This window comes from Anomaloglossus baeobatrachus, chromosome 9 (genome assembly GCF_048569485.1).
Source record: "Anomaloglossus baeobatrachus isolate aAnoBae1 chromosome 9, aAnoBae1.hap1, whole genome shotgun sequence".
Classification (NCBI taxonomy): Eukaryota; Metazoa; Chordata; class Amphibia; order Anura; family Aromobatidae; genus Anomaloglossus; species Anomaloglossus baeobatrachus.
In genome coordinates this window covers 138092223-138106823 of record NC_134361.1, presented here as the reverse complement: position 1 = coordinate 138106823, position 14601 = coordinate 138092223, and positions in this window count along the sequence as shown.

Genomic DNA, 14601 nt, shown 5'->3' with positions numbered 1-14601 from the left:
GCGGAGAAGAGGGGAGGGAGCACTTACTCCCCATCTCCTCCGCTGTCTGTCTCTGTATATCGCACTGTGGTTGGATGACATGTGAGTGCAGTGCAATGTTTCACACACTCCCATAGGCTTGTATGGGGGACCTTGCGCCGAGACTCGCGGCAAAACGCAGCATGCTGCAATTCATTTGGCATGCCGCTGTGGCATGAGAAATCAATTGCAAATATATGCTTCCCCATAGTTTTGCACTGGTGCGAGTCCAATCCGATGTTTTATTGGATTGCACTCACACATGAAAATCATAAGTGGAACTGAATCCTAAGGCTATGTGCCCACGGGACAATGTACCTGCCGATTTTGCCGCGGAAAACCTGTGGACTTATCTGGATTTTCTAGATAAATCCGCAGGTTTTAGCAAGTACAGACACTCCCCATGTTATCATATGGGACATGGGGAGTGTCTGTGTCCATGCTGCGGTATGTGTGGCTGTGGAATATGCTGCCAATGTCCCACAGCCGCACATAACTGCATGTCAATTATTCCGGCGGAAATACCTGCGGATGTCCCGCCTCTCCAGTATGGAGATAGAGGCCGGGACGTCTGCAGGTACGTCGCACGAATGTCTGCAGGTTTACCGCAGATATTTTGCTGGAATCCCGCAGCAATGGATAGCTGCGGATTCTGGGGAGCAGCTGCGGGAAACCTGCAGACATACCTGCGGTTATATCCGCGGGTACATAGTCCCGTGGGCACAGAGCCTAATGGAAATTTTTTGATGATCTGCTGTCTCAGTCACCTGACCACTTCAGCCAATCAGGTTTCTGCAGGCCAGCAAAATCTGAATGAATTGCACAGTCAGTGCTTTTCAAGCTGACACCGACCATCAGAGTAGTCTGCACTGGAGCCATGGGACTAACATGGATTGTTATTATTTACATTATATTCTGTGTCTAAGAAACTACCCCTTTATATATCTGGATCAGAGCTCAATTTTTTTGATACAAAGCTATATCCCAGATTTAAAAAGGATCTAAGAGCTTTCATATTTAGTGCTATTTTTTTAGTCTTTACGAAAGGGGCATTGCTCACCTACGGTAATTCTCTGTGGGCATGTCTTAAGACTGCTCTCCATAATTACCCTCTGAGCAATGCCCCATTGCTAAAGATCATAAAAATAGCAATACATTAAAAGGCCTATATCTCTGGAACCATATGGCGGTTAAAGGGAATCTGTCACCAGGATTTTGCTAAATAATCTGAGAACAGCATGATGTAGGGTCTGAGAGCCTGATTCCAGTAATATATCACTTAGGCCCCCTTCACACGCACGTGAAAATCACGCACGTGTTTCACGGACATGTCAAAGGTGCGTTTTCCCCTCCGTGTGCCGTGTTTATGGCACTACGTGTGTTCTCCGTGTGTTATCCGTGATTGCACACGGAGAACGAGAACTTTCAACTCACCTGTCCCTGGCGTCACTGTCCGTGGTTCTGATCTTCGGTCTCCAGCCCTGCCGACTCGCCCGCTGCTGCTTCCAGCTGCAGTGAAGTGAATATTAAATGAGCATAATGAGCGGCGGTCGGCAGCAAGTGACAGCAGCGGCAGAGGCAGGAGGGCTGGAGAAGGTGAGTAAAGATTTGTTATTTTTTTCTCTCACACGTGAGTTTTCTCCGGCGCGTGTCACACGGTTCCGCATCCACACTACATCTGTGTGGTCCGTATGCGGGCCGTGTGACACCCGTGATGCCGGAGAAAACGTGGACATGTCTACGTGTGGAACACACGGACACGCGTATGCTCCACACGTACACACGTTCCATGGCAAAACACGCACGTGTGCGCAGACCCATTGATTTTAATGGGTCTACGTGTGCCCGTGTCTCCGGTACGTGCAGGAACGGACCTAACACGTACCGGAGACACGTGCATGTGAAGGGGGCCTTAGACTGTGTATTTCTTTTTTAATAACATCAGTGTTTAATCAGCAGGAGATTATCACTAGAGGACTAGATGTTTTGTGACTGTTTTTCCTCCTACTCTATATATCCCCGCCTTTACCACTGATTAGTAGATTTTTGTCAATGAATGACGTACACAGAAAGCTGCCAATTAGTGGTGTGGGCGGGATTATACAAAGCTCAGCAATCTGACCTCTACTACATCTTCAAAAGAAGACAGAGCGATTGTATCAAAATGACAGCATGCAGACAAGCAAATGACATCTTGTTGGAATCAGAGTTTCAGCCCCTACATGTGTGTCGTGGGTGGGGAGGACGCCGCTGCGCTCGCTAACGCTCGGGTCCGGCGCTGCTGCGATGGTTGCTCGGTGGCTCAAACGGTGGGCCGGATCCGGGGACTCGAGCGGCGCTCCTCGCCCGTGAGTGAAAGGGGGTAGTTTGGTTTAGGGATTTGGTCCGTGACGCCACCCACGGGTTGTGGTGAGGTTGGGCACCACCGCTGCTGGTGACGGGGATCCCGGGAGCGATGGCAGGGAGCAGCTGGGATGTTGTTTTCCCCCCTCCGTGGGTCGGGGTTGGTGGTCCCGGGGCCCGGTGAGATGACAGGGAGGCAGGGTTGGATGGGTGCAGGGTCGCCTGGACTGCGCAGCGCGGTGCCGGACGGCACGGTAGTACTCACTCAGCCACAAAGGTACGCAAAGTCTCTGGTAAACCAAACGGCTGGATGGACGGGTCCCGCAGCCGGCTGCTGTGGCTTCTCCTGGACGGTTAGTGGTGGCTGCCTTTCCCTGCACCTTTTTGTATGTTCGGTCCCTATGGATTCCCACCGGTAACCCGCTCCCCAGCGTATATATGTGCCGGAGTAGCCCTTTTGCCCGCAGGCTCTGGCCCTTGGAACTCTAGCTGTGGCAGTAGCTGTATGTCCTCTTTCTGGTCGGATGGTTGCCTTCAATCAGGTCTTGGCTGTTAGGAAACCCCTGGGGTTCCGGTCACTGATGGATTTGACCTCTAATGGTGACTCCAAGCCTGGTCGGGGTCTGTAGGCCCTGCCTGTGTGTGCTGGCTTCACTTCGCTCCCCGGTTCGGTACCGGCGGGCCACCGGTCCCCGGTCCTACGGTTCTGCGTTGATCTGCCTCTCCTGCAGACGGCCACCACTGTCTGCCAACCTTGCTCTTGGTGCCCGGGCCACACACCCGGACACGGTCAGTCTGCTCCTCCACTACTACTTCACTCCTTCACTTCCCTAACTGATCTCTACTATTCTGACTGACTTCCTGTTCCCGCCTCCAGGACTGTGAATTCCTCAGTGGGTGGGGCCAACCGCCTGGCTCCACCCCACCTGGTGTGGACATCAGCCCCTGGAGGGAGGCAACAAGAATTTTGTGTCTGGCTGATGTGCCTATCTCAGGGTGGGGGTGTATGTTGTAGTACCTGTGACGACCTGGCTAGTCCAGGGCGCCACATGTGTGTCGCCAGGGGAAAGGGGTACTCAATCCCGGGCAGTAAAAAATGGCAATGTCCCTCTGGTGGCCGTTTGCCTGGTCCTGTGCCCTGGGGATGCTTAATGAAATGGCAGGGGCTATTTAAAAGGGATAATAAAGTTAATGTTCGTGACGCCACCTGCAGTAGTGCAGCAAGGGAATACTGTAGGTGCCGCCGCTGCTGCTTATGAGGGACTGGGGCTGATGGAATCAGCAGCAAGTATGTGTTAACCCCTTCCACAGGTAGGATAAACCCAGGGCTGTATTTGGCATGCATGCTACCCTAGGCACTTTAAGTTGTAACGCCCCCTACTGGTAAGGCTGCTTTCACACTTGCGTTGTTTTGCATCCGTCACAATCAGTTGTGTGACTTATGCAACGGATGCGTTGGAGATAGTGGCACAACTGATGTGACTGATGCTGCAAAACAACGATTCGTTTCTTGGTTTTTTTTTTTACTGTTTCACCAGCGGCTGGCTATTGTGAACGATCAGTTGATCACCCGGTGGCCGATCGCTGGGCGATCACCTGATTGTTCACAGTAGCCGAGCGATCAAATGATCGTTCTCAAAAGCCAGCTGATCGCTCTCAAAATCCAGCCGCCGGGCGATCAGCTAATCGTTCGGCCGCCGAGAGAGAGAGAGAAACATTGATTTCAATTATTAAACACAAGAGCTGAGCATGAGCAGTAGAAAAAAAAGGATTTGACTCTCAAAAACCGCTACATGCTGGGTTCCTACGTTCGTATATAACTACATCTCACAAGAACAACCATCAGTACATGAATACATCACCAGAACAATAGTCAGTACATGCCTACATCACCAGAACAATCATCAGTACAGAAATACATCCCCAGAACCACTGTCAGTACATGACTGCATCACCAGATCAATCATCAGTACAGAAATACAGCCCCAGAACCACTGTCAGTACATGCCTTCATCATCAGAATAATTGTCAGTACAGAAATACAGCCTGAGAACAACCGTCAATACATGACACATCATCAACGTTATACAGCGATCACTTTCAATGTCAGGTTAGCCCCTATCATATAAACATGTATACCTTAACAATGGTAAGGAGATGATTGAAATTGTTGTTACCAACTATCATCAAACTAGGTACCACAGTACTGATTAGTTGCTAGTAGCTGCACTAGTAAACATTTAAAGAGTAACTTAAAGGTTTGGTCTGAAGGCAAAGTAATTTTCATTCTAAATCCCTATCTATTTAGTGCCAAAATATAATTTTTTTTTTTTAATATACTTGCATTAATAATTTCCTATCCTGTCCCTTGATGACGCTTCATTTCAGGGAGGGGCAGAGGCTGTGACAGTGACTGCAGCCTCCGCCCCATGATAACGCTTCTTTCGAGTATCCCAGCATGCACCATGCTCTATGATTCTTAAATGAAGGGTCATCAAAAAGGTCCATTAATTCTTAGACTGGTGCAATAATGTGTCCTGAGACCCCCATAGGTGAAGTGCAGGGCTCAGGAGACAGGACTCTGATTTTCTACTGAATCCGTGCTGTTCTTTCTGCTCTCCTGCACTTTCCTAATAGGTCTTTGGAGCAATTGTGGGGGATTCGGGACCGGGTTCCCATCAGATCTGCTCAAAATTAATTACCCTAAAACATATAAAATAATTTCTAAACCATTAAGTCTCTCTTTAAGGTCTGTTTACACTGCTGCAGATTATTGGTCTACCTCAACAAGCTGTCAATCACCTGATGCAGGAGAAAACATCTGTCACCCACAAAATGCCGATCACCCTGCACAAATATTCATAATAGGGAACGTCAACCATAGAAAAATCATACCAGGTGTATACAGCTCATACAGAAAGCATACCAGGTGTATACAGCCCATACAGACATCACACCAGGTGTATACAGCCCATACAGAAATCACACCAGGTGTATACAGCCCATACAGAAATTATACCAGGTGTATACAGCTCATACAGAAATCACACCAGGTGTATACAGCTGAATACAGAAATCATACCAGATGTATACAGCCTATACAGAAATCATACCAGGTGTATACAGCCCATACAGAAATCACACCAGGTATATACAGCCCATACAGAAATCACACCAGGTGTACACAGCCCATACAGACATCACACCAGGTGTATACAGCCCATACAGAAATCACACCAGGTGTATACAGCCCATACAGAAATTATACCAGGTGTATACAGCTCATACAGAAATCACACCAGGTGTATACAGCTGAATACAGAAATCATACCAGATGTATACAGCCTATACAGAAATCATACCAGGTGTATACAGCCCATACAGAAATCACACCAGGTATATACAGCCCATACAGAAATCACACCAGGTGTACACAGCCCATACAGAAATCACACCAGGTGTACACAGCCCATACAGAAATCATACCAGGTGTACACAGCCCATACAGAAATAACACCAGGTGTATACAGCTCATACAGAAATCATACTAGGTGTATACAGCTCAACTTAACATTTGATAAAAGATTAACTTTTGTTTATGGCATAGGCCACTCCAAAAGTGCACAATGCCCCCTCACTGCAAAAAAAAATAAAAAATAAAAAACAAACAAAATAGAAGATTTTTTTTTTATTGTTAGGTTACACTGTTTCTACCTGGCATGATTTTTATATGGGCTGTGTTCCCTAAAAAATGTTTGTACAGTTTAATTGGCATTTTGGGGGTGACAGACGACTTTAAATATCTTTCTTGGTCGCACATTGTCCTGTGAACACATGCTGCCAAGAACAATGCTATTCTATGTGCACAGGACGATCATGGTAAAGATCGTACTGTGTACATGAAAGTGTGGTCACAGGCTCAGCAGCTGTTAAACTATTGCCCTCTGCCTCATCCAGATCACACTCCATGCTGTGAGCCCACACAGAGCCAACTACATGCACCCCTTTTTTTATACAGAGCGCTCCCTATGCTACTGCCCCCTGCAGATCCCCCTCCATGCAACCCCTTTTCCCATAGGGAGCGCTCCCTATGCTACTACCCCCTGCCCCATAGAGATCCCCCTTTATGCACCCCCTTTTTCCATACAGAGTGCTCCCTATGCTGCTGCCCCTGCCCCATAGAGATCCCCCTCCATGCACCCCCTTTCCTATACAGCATGCCCCCTATGGTTGCTGCCCCTGCCCCATAGAGATCTGTTACACCTCATGGCTCTCCTGTTGCAAGGAATGAGGTGGTCCCCCATTCCTTGTCTGTCGCGAGCCCTCCTGCTCAGCAGCACCAAAGGTCTGGGAGACTGTGCAGTCTGCAGGAGCTGCCTCCTTGGAGACGCAGCAGAAGGGTGACACCTAGTGGTTCTCCCCTTGCAAGGAAGGGAGTGGTCTCCCATCCCTTGTCTGCCACGAGCCCTCCTGCTCAGCATCACAGAGGGTCAGGGAGGTTGCGCAGTGTGCAAAGGATGGATACTCAGGGAAGCAGCAAGACTTCCCTTATCTCTGCACATTGTGAAACCGAGGATCCCGCCTTTATGACCCAGAGGCAGGAAGATGAGTATGTGCCCCACGTGACGTCTTCTGATTCGCTCACTGATATCACACGGCCCGATAACGAGGCTGGTGGTGTGCTGAATCTTGACTGGCCGGGCCAAGACGTCACGAATCCTGATTGGGTCACGTCCATCTCGCGCCCGCCCTTGGGTGGAGCTACACCTCCTTAAAAGCTCCCCCTGCCATCATGGCGGCGTGCGACTGTCCTTCTATGTTTGGATGTCTGGCAGTGTGCTGCCACGCCACTGCTCAGGCATTATTGTCTTTTGTGGGCTTTGCCCTTGCTGCTCAGGCAGCACCTGGTTTGCAGGCCGTGTTCCTGCCTTGCTCCTCCGGCAGTATCTCCTTTAACAGGCCGTGTTCCTGTCCCAGGTGAGCTCCTAGAGTCTCCACTGGACTCACCTGGTTTTTGAAAGCACACGTGCGTGGGCACCTCTGTGCTACCCTCGTGCCATATCCTGTGACTCCCGCTGGCACACGTGTGTAGGCACCTCTGTGCGTCCCCATGCAACAGGTACACCGATCGAGAAGCCCCGAGCCATACAACCCTCACGGGTTAGGGCGGACCGGTGTACATAGATCGTCTGTGACATTCCAGACGATCACTAGTAGCAACCCGCTCACTCTTTCCTGACCATAGCAGCGGTCCCTTACACCGCACAGTGGACCTTGACCGGCGGAAGCTGTCCATTTCCCATCTTGGCACGCTTCCCCGGGTCCCCCTCGTAATAGAGATCCCCCTCCATGCACACCATTTCATATATAGAGTGCTCCCTATGGCTGCTGCCCCTGTCTCATAGAGATCCCCCTCCATGCACCCCCTTTTCTATACAGCACACCCCCTATGGCTGCTGCACCTGCCCCATTGAGATCCCCCTTCATGCACCCCCTTTCCTATACAGCGCACCCCCTATTGCTGCTGCCTCCTGCCCCATAGAGATCCCCCTCCATGCACCGGCTTTCCTATACAGTGCGCCCCTATGGCTGCTGCCCCCTGCCCTATCGAGATCCCCCTCCATGCACCTCCTTTCCTATACAGCGCGCCCCCTATGGCTGCTGCCCCTGCCCCATAGAGATCCCCCTCCATGCACCCCCTTTCCTATACAGCGCGTCCCCTATGGCTGCTGCCCCCTGCCCCATAGAGATCCCCCTCCATGCACCCCCTTTTCCCATAGAGAGCACCCCCTATGGCTGCCCCTGTCCCATGCAGATTACACCCCGCCGACTACCGCCGCTATCTTCGGCTCTACAGCGCTTTTTTCCCGGCTCCGGTGACTTCTCCTCAGCTCCTCAGCGGTACTCAGTCTGCAGAAAAGCCGGCAGCGGTAAGGTAACGCATCGCGCTGCCCGTGACGTCATCAGTGAGCGCACCAGGCCAGGAAGCTGATTGCAGCTCCTGACTCCGAAAGTGCCGGCGCGCAAGGAGCAGGTATGGAGGATGATTTGTATTAGCATTTAAGATGCTAATACAAATTAATCACGGGACCAACTAACACCCCCCCCCCCCCCCCGACTTCCCGCCGCAAAGACTCCAGTTTTAGTGATGAGTCTGGGGAGGGAGATTTAAAAAAAATTTTTTTTTTTACTCTCGCCCTTGGCGCCGCCCCCTGAAACCTGCCGCCCCAGACACCGGACCTCCGGTGCCTAATGGTAAATACGGCCCTTGGTAAACCCCAGTGTCCTCCTAGGCGCTGGATGAGGGGGACAGTGCAGGAACAGGCTATGAGACCTCTTGGTGTTGGATGAGGTACACAATGCAGGAAACAGACACACACTGCTGGTTACCGTGGTGCTGAATGAGGTGCAGGCTGAAAGGAATCCAGACAGGAAAAGTATGAGTGAAACAGGGAGTCTTTACTGAAGATTTACTCACAGGTTAAGGGTGCTTTGCACGTTGCGACATCTCTAGCGATTGCTAGCGATGTCGCGTGCGATAGCACCCACCCCCGTCGGTTGCTCGCTGCCGTAGCAAACATTATCGCTACGGTATCGTCACACGCTCAAACCTGTGCAGCGACTTTGCTGTGATGGCCAAACAATCCCTCCCTCAAGGGGAAGGTGCGTTCGGCGTCACAGCGACGTCACCGCGACGTCACCAAGCGGCCGCCCAATAGAAGCGCAGGGGCGGAGATGAGCGGGACATAACATCCCGCCCACCTCATTCCTTCCTTCTTTTCTGGTGGACGCAGGTAAGGAGATGTTTGTCGTTCCTGCGGTGTCACACACACCATAGGACGGCCAACCCTCCTGTGGTTCAGGGTTGTGTGGGTGTTTTTAGTTGTGTGCGAGTTTAGCCAGAGCTAAGATTCCAGGAACCTGGTTGAAGATCTTAGTAGCATGACCGCAGAGGCGCTACAAATGCTGCTCTCAGATGACATAACAAAAACCAGCTGACAGATTTACTTTATAAAAAAAGAAAATTGACCATTAAATAATAAATAGAATGTAAATCCAGCGCAATCACAAGAATTTTTTAAAAAAAATGTTTTCTTCTTTATTATTGATTTTCCATAAAATCCAAGCAGGTACATGCAGCATAAAAAAATATAGATGTGCCCAGGTCAGAGCGACGCGTTTCAACAAACTGTCTTAATCATGGTCTGAACCAAGACTGACCAAATCCTTCTTTAAGAAGGTAATACACCCAAAGTTAATTGTTCACCTGTGAGATTAACTATAGGGGGGTTGATACAAAGAGATATACATACATAATTAAAAACACATAAACAAATATATAGAATACCATATTTAAACATTGTGAATAATATTAGGAATCATGGTGATTATATCCCAGATGGAGGGAATGAAATCTTATCAGTTATATAAATATAGACATCATAATTCATATTTTATCTTCCAATTTTATAGATGTCAAATTTCATCATAAAAGATTCCATAATGAAGAGTAAACCAGAAATTAGTTTAATAAAATAGATCAATAATGCAAGATTAAATCCTGTCTACTGTTTAAGCCATGGGGATATCTACTTTCCAGGGTGAAGATCCAGAAGGTTTCTCGGTTGAGAAGTTTCCTTCTGTGATCTCCACCCCGCAGCGGTTTTGTTACCTTTTCTATCCCCATGACTTCCATGCTATTTAAATTGCCTCCATGTATATCGCTGAAATGCTTTGAAACCGCAGATGCGGCTAATGCATTAGGATTCCCAGCATCTAAAATATGTCTCCTGATCCTCACCTTTAGAGGGCCACTTGTACATCCTATATATTGAGTAACACACAAAGTACAAACTATTGAATACACTACATACTCTGTGTTACAATTAATATAGTTTTTAATCGAATATTCTTTTTTATTGTGGCTTGAGGTGAAATTTTTATCATTTTTAACATATCTGCAAGTTTTGCATCGGTTCGCACCGCATTTATAAAAGCCATCCGCATTCAACCAAGTTTTCTTTAACCTGTTAGTACCCTCTCCCAGGTACAGACTTGGTGAAAGCAGATTAGCCAATGTAGGCGCTTTTTTTGCAATGCAGTGTGCACCGTTACTTAAAATTCTTTTCAGTTTCGGGTCCTCATTTAGAACTGGTAAATATTTCCTTATTATTTCAGCGATTTTATTATATTGCAGGCTATAATTAGTGGTAAAAACTAAATTTCTATTATTAATGTTCTTACTTTTATTTTTATTTTCATTTTTATCAGCAAACAGGAGTCTATTATGATCAGTTTCCCCCATTATAGATTTCGCTCTATTTAAGGACCAAGCTGGATAACCTCTATATGACAATCGTTCACATGTCATTTTTTCATGTTTTTTATAATCCTCAATGTCCGTACAATTACGTTTAATGCGAGTAAGTTCACCTACTGGGATGTTTTTTATGGTATGTGGCATATGGCAGGAGGAGGCTTTTAGAATGGAGTTTGTCGCAGTGGATTTCCTAAATGGTGTAATATTAACTTTATCATTTTTTATTTTCAAGGAAATATCCAAAAAATTAATATCCCTAGAATTTGAATATGATGTAAATTTGAGATTAAAATCGTTATTGTTAATATAACATATGAAATCTGCAATCTCAGCCTCTGAGCCTACCCAGACGATCAAAAGGTCGTCCAGGTATCTCCCATACCATAATAGATTTTTACAAAAAGGATTTTCTTCATTATAAAGCATATCTTCCTCCCACCTGGCCATTACCAAATTTGCTAAAGAAGGGGAGAAGCGAGCCCCCATACTCACTCCGCGTCTTTGCAAAAAGAATCTTCCATTAAAATAAAAATAGTTATATTTCAGCAGAAATTCTACCGCTGAAATTAAAAAAGTTTTTAGATTGTTATCATATTGGCTATATTTATTAAGGTGGTCCGTGAGGCAACGTAATGCTATATGGTGGGGGATGGAGGGGTAAAGTGAAACCACATCACAGCTAAGCCATTGGTACGTAGACTTCCATGGGAAATTATCAAGTGCTTTTACCACTTCCTTGGTGTCTTTTAGGAAACCCGGAATATCATAAACTAAAGGTTGTAGATGGTGATCCACCCACCCCTCAAGATTCTCCCCCAATGACCCGATTCCCGAGACAATCGGTTTCATTGGGGGAGGAAAAACATTCTTATGTATCTTAGGGAGTGAGTGGTAAATAGGCAGAACAGGGAGGACACATATAAATAATCTCTCATTTTATCATCCATTACTCCCATAACCAAACCTTCTTCCAAAAGCTTACTCAAAAGGGAGTTGAAATTATCAGTTGGATTATGATTAATCTCCAAATAGGTATCAACATTTTCTAAATCTTGGAGATTAATTTTCTCATACAGTCCAGCATTTAAAAGAACAATTGCTCCCCCCTTATCTGCCTTTCTAATAATTAGATCTTTATTATCCTGTAGCTGTTTTAAGGCAAGACGTTCTGCTTTTTTTAAATTATCATTAGTTTTTTTCACATTATTTTTTAAATCTATAAGATCACCAACAACCAATTCTTGATATACATTCAATATTTTAGGGCGTGATTTGATGGGATAAAAACAAGGATTACTGGTAGGAAATGAAGCAACCATTTTGTTAGTATCCTCTATAGTATTGGATTCACTTTTTAATTGTATGAGGCACTGTAGTGATTTCTGCTCATAGAACAATGGATAGTTCGTACTATCATTATACTTAAAAGAATCACACAGTGTCTCAGAATCATCAAAAACAATCCCATCATTTTCAAAATGACACTTTAACGTAATATTGCGTGAAAATTTGTTTACATCGAGAATTGTTTGGAAAATATCAAAGTCCACAGTTGGGCAAAAACCAAGTCCTCTAGAAAGAAGGGAAATTTGTGAGATTAACTATAGGGGGGTTGATACAAAAGAGACCTATATAGAAAAGGATATGATAACGAGGGGACTTCGGATCAAAAAACTGCCTACATGCCCTTATAATAGCGAATTTATTAAAAACTGGAATGGAATATTGAGTGACTGTTCCCTAAAACTAATGAACCTTATTGTGAAGCAAGAAGAGACTGAATTGATAATATTGAAAGATAATATAAAGAAAATTCGGGACTCTCTTACAAGCAACACATTGCAGGAAGAGTATAAAAGTGCACATGATAAGATTCAAGTGAAGCTGGCTAAATTAGAAACTAATATCATGGATCTCAAAAAAAGAAAATTTACCAGAGATACCAATGATTATGCACGTGATGAGGTATATAATTGGGGAAAAAGACCTCGCCCAATCCTCAAGAAAAATCAATATAATAATGGCAATAGAGTGAGTTTTGATGATTCCAGCTCTTCAGTGTATAACTCTTCCTTTGCTGCATCAGAGGGAGCCTCAGATAATTCCATCCCAGCCCAGGAGTATAATAACTTCTCTACAAGATCAAAAACGTACAATAAGAATAAAAACAGGAATAAAAATGGACCCCCCCCAAAAAACGCGGAAGGCGCGGTGGGAGGAAGCATAAGAAAGCAGCGTTAGCGGTACATAATCCTGATTCTGAGGACTTGAATCTCCCTATATGGAACTTATCCAGCTATATATTATCTGAAGCACAAATTTCCCTTCTTTCTAGAGGACTTGGTTTTTGCCCAACTGTGGACTTTGATATTTTCCAAACAATTCTCGATGTAAACAAATTTTCACGCAATATTACGTTAAAGTGTCATTTTGAAAATGATGGGATTGTTTTTGATGATTCTGAGACACTGTGTGATTCTTTTAAGTATAATGATAGTACGAACTATCCATTGTTCTATGAGCAGAAATCACTACAGTGCCTCAGACAATTAAAAAGTGAATCCAATACTATAGAGGATACTAACAAAATGGTTGCTTCATTTCCTACCAGTAATCCTTGTTTTTATCCCATCAAATCACGCCCTAAAACAGGGGTGGGCAATTAATTTTCCCATGGGGCCGCATGAGAAATTGGGATGGTTTTAGAGGGCCGGACTAATGTAATTAGCTCAGTTCTACCCAATACTGTATATAGTATATACTATCCCTTCATAAACAAACAGTAAGTTAAACAACAATAAGATTCAATGAAAATGTGGGGGGCATACACATTACTGGGATCAGTGGAGGGCATAGACATTACTTGGGTCAGTGGAGGGCATAGACATTACTGGGGTCAGTGGGGGGCATAGACATTACTGGAGTCAGTGGGGGGCATACACATTACTGAGGTCAGTAAGTGGCAGACATTACTGGGGTCAGTGGGGGGCATACACATTACTGGGGTCAGTAAGTGGCAGACATTACTGGGGTCAGTAAGTGGCATAGACATTACTGGGGACTGTGAAGCAGACATATTGACAGTGGTGGCCAGTGGGGCATGCATACTGACAGTGGTGGCCAGTGGGGCATGCATACTGACAGTGGTGGCCAGTGGGGCATGCATACTGACAGTGGTGGCCTGTGAGGCATGCATACTGACAGTGGTGGCCAGTGGGACATGCATACTGACAGTGGTGGCCAGTGGGGCATGCATACTGACAGTGGTGGCCAGTGGGGCATGCATACTGACAGTGGTGGCCAGTGGAGCATGCATACTGACAGTGGTGGCCTGTGAGGCATGCAGACTGACAGTGGTGGCCAGTGGGGCATGCATACTGACAGTGGTGGCCAGTGGGGCATGCATACTGACAGTGGTGGCCAGTGGAGCATGCATACTGACAGTGGTGGCCTGTGAGGCATGCAGACTGACAGTGGTGGCCAGTGGGGCATGCATACTGGCCTTGGAGACGCTGAGGGCACAGGCAGGCAGCACAGCAGCAGCAGAGCCTGAGGCCTGTGGGGCATGCATACTGACAGTAGTGGCCTGTGGGGCATGCATACTGACAGTGGTGGCTACTGGGGCATACATACTGACAGTGGTGGCTAGTGGGGAATGCACTCTCACAGTGGTGGCTAGTGGGGCATGCATACTGACAGTGGTGGCCAGTGGGGCATGCATACTGACAGTGGTGGCTAGTGGGGCATGCATACTGACAGTGGTGGCTAGTGGGGCATGCATACTCACAGTGGTGGCTAGTGGGGCATGCATACTCACAGTGGTGGCTAGTGGGGCATGCATACTCACAGTGGTGGCTAGTGGGGCATGCATACTGACAGTGGTGGCCAGTGGGGCATGCATACTCACAGTGGTGGCTAGT